Raw genomic sequence first — 7464 nt, 5'->3', positions numbered from 1 at the left:
TGCTTGACTAAAAAATCACAAAGGTGTTTCTTTCTGGAAATTTTATACTTTTCCTTTTTCATTTAGGTCTATGATCCATTTTGAGTTAATTTTTGTGTTTGGTGTGGGATAAAGGCCTAATTTCATCCTTTGGTATGTGACTAGCCATTCAATTGTACTAGAACCATTTCTTAAAAAAACTTTTCAATATTGGATTGCCTTTACACCTTTGTTAAAAACAAAACAAAACAATTATCTATATATGTGTGGGTCTATTTCTGGACTCTATAATCTGTTTTGTTGATCTATTTGTCTATTTTGAGGCCAATAACCACAGTTCTGGAGTAATGTAACTTTATAATATGCCTGGAAATCAGATAGTGTTAGTCTTCTAATCCAGTCTTTTAGAAGGTTCTTTTCATTTCCATATGAATTTTTAAATCATCTGTCAATTTCTACAAAAAAACATTCTGGTGAAATTTTCACTGGGATTGCATTGAGTCCGATTTGAGTAGAATCGACATCTTAAAATTATTGATTCTTCTGATTCACAAAGTGTATCTCTCCTTTTATTTAGGTCTGCTTAAACATCTGTCAGCAATGTTTTGTAGGTTTCTGTGTACAGGTCTCAAACATCTTTTGTCAGATTTTTCCTTAAGTATATCAAATTTTGGTGCTATTGAAAATAAGATTTTTAAAATTTCAATTACCAATTGTTGCTGGTATATAAAAATTTAATTGAATATTGTATATTGATCTTGTATCCTGCAACCTTGCTAACCTCACTTATTACTTCTTTTCAGATTCAATGGAGAGAGGCATGTTGTCCAGGAATAAAGGCATTTTTACTTCCTCCTTTCTAATCTAGATGCCTTTATTTCTTTTTCTTAACTTATTACACTGGTTAAAACCTCCAGTACAGTGTTTAATAAAAGTGGAAAGAGTAGACAGCCTTACCTTATTCTTGATCTTAGTGGAAAGCAGTTTTTCACCACTAAGTAGGATATTATCTATAGATTTTTTATAAATATTCTTTATCCAGGTTAAAGAAATTTCCTTCTACTTTGTTTGCTGAGAGATTTTTTTTCCATCAGAAATGAATATTGGATTTTCATTCCAAATGCTTTTGTGTATATATTAAGATGATCATATGGATTTGTAATGACATCTTTAATTTTTAATTTGTAAAGATGTTGAATTACACTGATTGATTTTCTAATATTAAGCCAATCCTTCATTATCATGTATTATCCTTTTTATATATTGTTGGATTTGATTTGCTAAAATTTTGTTTAGCATATTTTATCAATGTACATGATGGATATTTGTCTGCATTTTTCCTTAATATCTTAGTCTTGTTTTAGTATCAAAGTAATGCTGGGCTCCTGGAATGAGTTGGAAATTATTCTTTTCGTATTTAAGTTTTTAATCAAATTGACTTCTGATAATGACTTTTTATCACACGGAACACATTCCTTTTTATGCTGTCACCTGACGTTTCCTCCCCTTATTTTTATTAATGGTCATTTTCCTTTCCTTTACTTAAAAACAATTCTTCTCGGTTGAGTGGGTGCATGGGGGAGGGCCGCCATGCAGGGGAGGCGGCAGTGGTGGCCTGTGCGGGGTGACCCTGCCCACGCGGGGCCCTGTGCGCCGCTGCCCGGGGGTCACGGGGAATGGCCAGCGCGCGTGCAGCGAGAGGCCCACTCAGGCTCTAGGGAAAGAGCCCAATGTGGAGGCGCCAGCATCCCGACCTTGTCCCGGCTGACTGTGCCCTGCTCTTCCAGCTTCCCCAGCGCACTTTCCCTTCCTCATGGCCAGGTCCTGGAAGTGTCTTTTTCAGACTTTTCTGTCCAGTACCTAGGGTTGGAGCCACACACGTCATTTCTTGGCAGAGCTGAAAGGAAACCGAGTCAGTTTTTCCCTTCCCATGTGGTCTGCATGTATGGTTGGTGACTTTCTAGATATTGAGATACCTGTAATCCTGGCACAGGCTGATAGTGAGCTGTATTGGAGTGGACTGTGCCTTCTGAAACAATATCTGTTTACAATGAAGTTGGAGTCCCCAGAATTCCAATCACTCTTCACAGAAGGACTGAAGAGTCTGACAGAATTATTGGTCAAAGCAAATCATCAATTAAGAATAGCCGGAGGAGCTGTGAGGGATTTATTAAATGGAATAAAGCCTCAAGATGTGAATTTGCTACTACTGCTACCCTACTCAAATGAAGGAGAGGTTTCAGTCTGCTGGTATTCATATGATAAATAACAAAAGAGAAAAGCATGGAACAATTACTGCCAGGCTTCATGAAGAACATTTTGAAATCACTACACTCGGGATTGATGTGCTCACTGAAGGAAGACCTGCTGAGGTAGAATTCACAGCTGACTGGCAGAAAGATGCTGAATGCAGAGGTCTCACTACAAATTCTGTCTTTACATTTCAGTGGCATCTTATTTGACTACTTTAATGGTTATGAAGATTTAAAAATAAGAAAGTTAGATTTGTTGACATGCTAAACAGAGAAAGCAAGAAGATTATCTTTGAATTTTAAGATATTTCAGGTTTTATGGGAGAATTGTAGAAACACCTGATGACCATGATGCTGAGACTTTAGAAGCAATTGCAGAAAATGCAAAACGCTTGTCTGTAATATCAGGAGAGAGGATTTGGGTGGAACTGAAATAAAAGTCTTGTTGGTAACCATGTAAATCACTTGATTCATCTTACCTATGACCTTGGTGTGTCTTCTTAGGTTTTACCTGCGAATGCAAACTTAGAAGAATTTAACAAAGTCAGTAGATATGTTAAAGGTTTTCCACCAAAGCCACTGACTGTTTTAGCCTCATTATTCCAAGTACAGGATGATGTCACAAAATTGGATTTGAGGTTGAGGATTTTGAAAGAAGGGAAAACCTTGGCTTATTTATAGTTAAAAATAGGACTTAATTAAACAACAGATAGCTCATAAGCATTAAAACCCTATCAGGACTTCATTATAGATTCTAGGGAACCTGAAGCCACTACTCACGTATGTGAGCTACTGAAGTACCAAGGAGAGCATTGTCTTCTAAAGCAAATGCAGCAGTGATCCACTTTCCATTTCCTGTAAGTGGTCATGACATCCAAAAAGTGGGAATTTCTTCAGGAAAAGAATTCAGGACTCTATTGCAACAGTTGCGAAAACAGTGGGGAAAAAAGTGGTTACTAAATGGACAAAGAAACTTTTTAGTTATATAAAGAACAAAACTAAGGAGAACTGGCTACCTAAAAGTGGTAAATTTTGGTAAGACTTGTTTTTCCTTTCTCCCCTTTAGTGAGATTTAAGAGACTTAAATATACAGCAGAATAAAAGCCAGTTTAGGAGGACTGCTTTTAGAAGAACGCCATCTTATTTTGTGAGTTATAAAGTATTTCAGGCACTAACCTGAAGTCTGACTCCTCTTAATCTGATTTATATTGCTAGTTGGCATCTCCTTTCTTCATCCCCTATCTTCATCTAGGATTTTTTTTTTTTAACATAGGATAGTACTAAGATTAATCTTAAAAAGTAGTGCTTGCAGATGAAACAACTGAGTTATTACATAACACATTTGTTTAAGGTGTCAGTTCTTACCTGAATTCCAAAGTAAACTTGTGCTTGAAAAGAATAGTTGACAAATTTGCATACAATATCTTATGTAAAATACTAAATGTGTCCCAGGTGACTGGCATTCATACATAGGATTTGTCCTGGCAAACCATGTTTTAGTATGTAGGTGATATTTTCTCTGTCCTACTAGTTTCCTAGCCTCAGAAAGTTAGATTATAGGATTGGCCTGAAGGTTATATTTGAGCCCGTTATTTTAACAAACGTCTCCTTTGGAATTGGAAGATAACTGTGTTTATGTGGTATGAAACAGTATATGTCAGATGCCATATGGATAGCAATTATTTCTTGTAATAAAAGGATTATTGGCTTCCTTTAAAAAAAACAAAACAATTCTTCTCACGGGTGTGTCACATATGCCAGAGGGCTTGAATTTGTTTTATTGTTTTATTGAATTTGTTTTATTTTTTTCAAGTGTGCTCACTGGCCAAAGCTGCACCAATTTGGAATGTGTTTATATTGGTTTGGAGTTTTAATTAGGAATGGTTACTAAGTTTTATTGAATTGCTCAGAATTGAATTAGTATGATCATATGCTTTTCCTCCTGTAAGTTATTGGTATCTTCTGTTGAGTCATCCTAACATTACTGAACTAAATCAATCTTAGTTATGGTGTATTAGTCTTTTAATATACTGCTTTACTTTATTTCTTATATTTTGCTTAATCTTTTATCTGTATAGATGAGATTAGCCTATATGGTCAAATTGAATTCCATATATATATTCTAAAAGATCTGCAAATTCTTCATGAAAATTTAAAAATTCATCTTTCTATTTTTATGTAATATTAAAAATTAGTATATGTCCATTATTACCATTGCTATTCAACACTGTAATGAAAGTGCTAGCTGGAGCAATTAAGCAAGAAAAAGAAATAAAAGGCATGCAAATTGGAAAAGAAGTAAAACTTTTCCTATTTGCAAATAACATGATCCTATAGACTCAACAAGAAGAAAACCCCAAAGAATGTACAAGAAACTACTAGAGCTAATAAATGAATTCAACAAGGTAATGGAATACAAGATCAATACCAAACCATCAGTGGTGTTTCTATACATCAGCAAAGAATTCAAAAGTGAAATTAAGAAAACAATTACATTGAAAATGACAACTAAAAGAATAAAACACGTGGGAATAAATTTAACCAAGAATGTAAAGGACTTATATGCAGAAAACTGCAAATCATTACTGAAAGAAATTAATGAAGACCTAAATAAATGAAAAGATATTCTGTGCTCATGGACTGGAAGACTTACTATCATTAATATGTCAATCACTACCCAAAGCAATTTACAGATTTAACACAATCCCATTCAAAATCCCAATTGCTTTCTTTGCAAAATTAGAAAAGTTAATCATCAAATTTATATGGAAGGGCAAGGGACCCCAAAGAGCCAGAACTTCCTTGAAAAAGAACAAGGTTGGAGGATTACACTTCCCAATTTTAAATGTCCATCAGCAAGTGAAAGGGTAAACTAGATGCAGTATATACGTATAATAGAATATTACTCAGCTATAAAAAGGAAGAGTTCTGATACTACATGGGAGAACCTTGAAGAATCATGTCAAGTGACATAAGTCAGACATGAAGAGACAGATATTATATGATTCTGTTTATAAGAAATAGCTAGAATATACAAACTCATAGACAGAAAGTAGAATCCAGGTTATGTTGTGTAAATGTTTCCACAATTTAAAAAAATGAAAGACTAAAAAGACAATGTAAACGTAATATGTGATCCTGAACTGGACCTAATAATGGAGAGAAAAGGCCCAAACGGACAGTTTGGGACAAATGAAAAATTGAAATATAGATTGTAAGCTTTATATCTATGTTAAATTTTTTAAACCTAATAATTGTACTTAAGGTGGTTCCGAAGGGAATATACTTGTTCTTAGGAAATGTACATGGAAGTATTGTTAGGGAACGTGACATATACAACCTACACAAAGGTTTAGAAAATAGATATATTAGATGACAGATGGGGAGACGAACAGATAGATGGATGCATGGATAGACAGAATGACGTGGCAAAATATTAAAAGTTGGTGGATCTAGGAGAAGACCCGCTCCCCCAGGCCCGGTGAGTGACGGGAGCCGGGTTGCCGGGCAGGGGCCACTCAGCAAAGGAACTCGCGGCTGCTTGGTCCCGCCCTCGCCCCCGCCCGCCCTTCCACAGGGTGACGGGCCGTGGCGGCTGTCACAAGCCCCTGAGGCGGCCACGGTGTTCGAGCAGGAGTCAGCCTTCGCGGGCACAGTGCTGCGGTTGCACATCTGCGTGGTCCATGGCGCTCAGTGGCTGGAGGAGGCGACCGAGGACACCTCGGTGGAGAAGCTAAAGGCGAGCTGCCTCAAACACTGTACACATGGGAACCTAGAAGATAAAACCTCATAAATTAATACACGCTGCTTCAGAGAGTGTGCTGAGTGATACCAAAATCATCTTAGAGGAGAACTTTCAAGATAAAGCTGTCTTATTGTTGATAAAAATCACTCTCCAGCCCCACTTCCTAAGATGGTTGATGTCTCAGCAGAAGAAAAGAAGAAATGAGACCAGAAAGCTCCAGAGAGAGAGATGCTGTATTTCTAGCCACAGCCAACTTGCCTTCCTTCTACGCGGGCCCAGCTGTGGCGCAACACAATATGAGAGATTTCCAGAGAGAACTCTGGAAAACTTCTGGTATCTCTCATGGAAGTGGCGCAAAAATTGTTAGCATTGAACCCTGATGCAGTTGATTTAAGAAGGCAAATGCTATGTGGGATGAAGACGCGAAAGAGCGAGTGGATGACTCCGCTCTGCGCCAGCTCGCAGAGATGGGCTTTCCGGAGAGCAGAGGATTGAAGGTCCTTGGAGTTCAGCCATGGAGAGGTTAACTGAGCACGCGGAAGCTCCACCCTAGACACTTCTTCCAGGTCAGGCCTTGTCAGACGCTGCCGGGGCGCAGCGGCTTCCGGGATGGGGGGTTGGGGGTTACTCCTCCGAGACGCCCTCTTCCCACGTGGCTGCTGATGGGGCTAGTATAGAAGATGAGGCTGCCAGAGATGAGTTGACGGAAATCTTCAAGAAGAGTCAAAGGAAAAGGGAGTTTCAGGCGATGCTGCAGCTGTCATTTCCCTGATGGAGATGGGGTTCGATGTAAAGGAGGTGATAATTGACCTCAGAGTGAACAACAGCCCGCGAGCAGCTTCTAGGGGACAGGAAGCCTTCTCCGGAGGAGCTGGACAAAGACATTGACCCCGACAGCCCCTCTTCCAATCCATCCTGGATAACCCAGTCGTGCACCTGGGTCTGACCAACCCTACGACGCTGTTAGCATTTGAAGACATGTTTGAAAACCCACTGAACACGCGGTAGATGTACGATCCAGAAAAAGGGCCGGTCAGGCTGCAGATCTCCAGGGTCTTCCAGACGCTGAACTGCAGGTAGGAGAGGCCGCCGCACCCTGCCGCCCCGGGCCTCTCTCCAGAAGGGCAGAGGGTGGCCGGTAAAGCGAGAGCGCGGGCCCTGCTCGTCTTGCTTCTCCGCGGGGGCCGTCGTGGCTGGTAATGGAAGAGCCATGGAGACCCTTTGGTTCCACCGTGGGTGGGCAGGGGAGAAGGGCCTAGGCAGGAGGGGAGCTGGCCTGGAAAACGCGCTGCAGAGCCTCAGTCTTGTGCTGTGTGAAGCAAGATGTCTACTCCTAGTTTTTAAACTTAATTGCTTGAAATAACTTTTGTGATGGTAATTTGTAAGTAGGTATCTTTTAGCATCTGACAGATGTTTACAGAAAAGTAAACTGGGAAATTGAATAGTGATCACCTCTCTCTGGAGAATGTAACCTTGTGGCTCGTGACC

At 39.4% G+C, this 7464-nt stretch overlaps 1 pseudogene; it reads left to right on the top strand.

Moving 5' to 3' along the window:
- Positions 1-1569: 1569 nt before the first annotated feature.
- LOC119534733 lies at positions 1570-6024 on the top strand (annotated as a pseudogene).
- The last annotated feature ends 1440 nt before the right edge of the window (positions 6025-7464 follow it).

The sequence above is a fragment of the Choloepus didactylus genome, chromosome 5 (genome assembly GCF_015220235.1).
Source record: "Choloepus didactylus isolate mChoDid1 chromosome 5, mChoDid1.pri, whole genome shotgun sequence".
NCBI lineage: Eukaryota > Metazoa > Chordata > Mammalia > Pilosa > Megalonychidae > Choloepus > Choloepus didactylus.
Note: the sequence above shows the minus strand (reverse complement) of the source record. Positions and strands in the feature narration are given on the sequence as shown.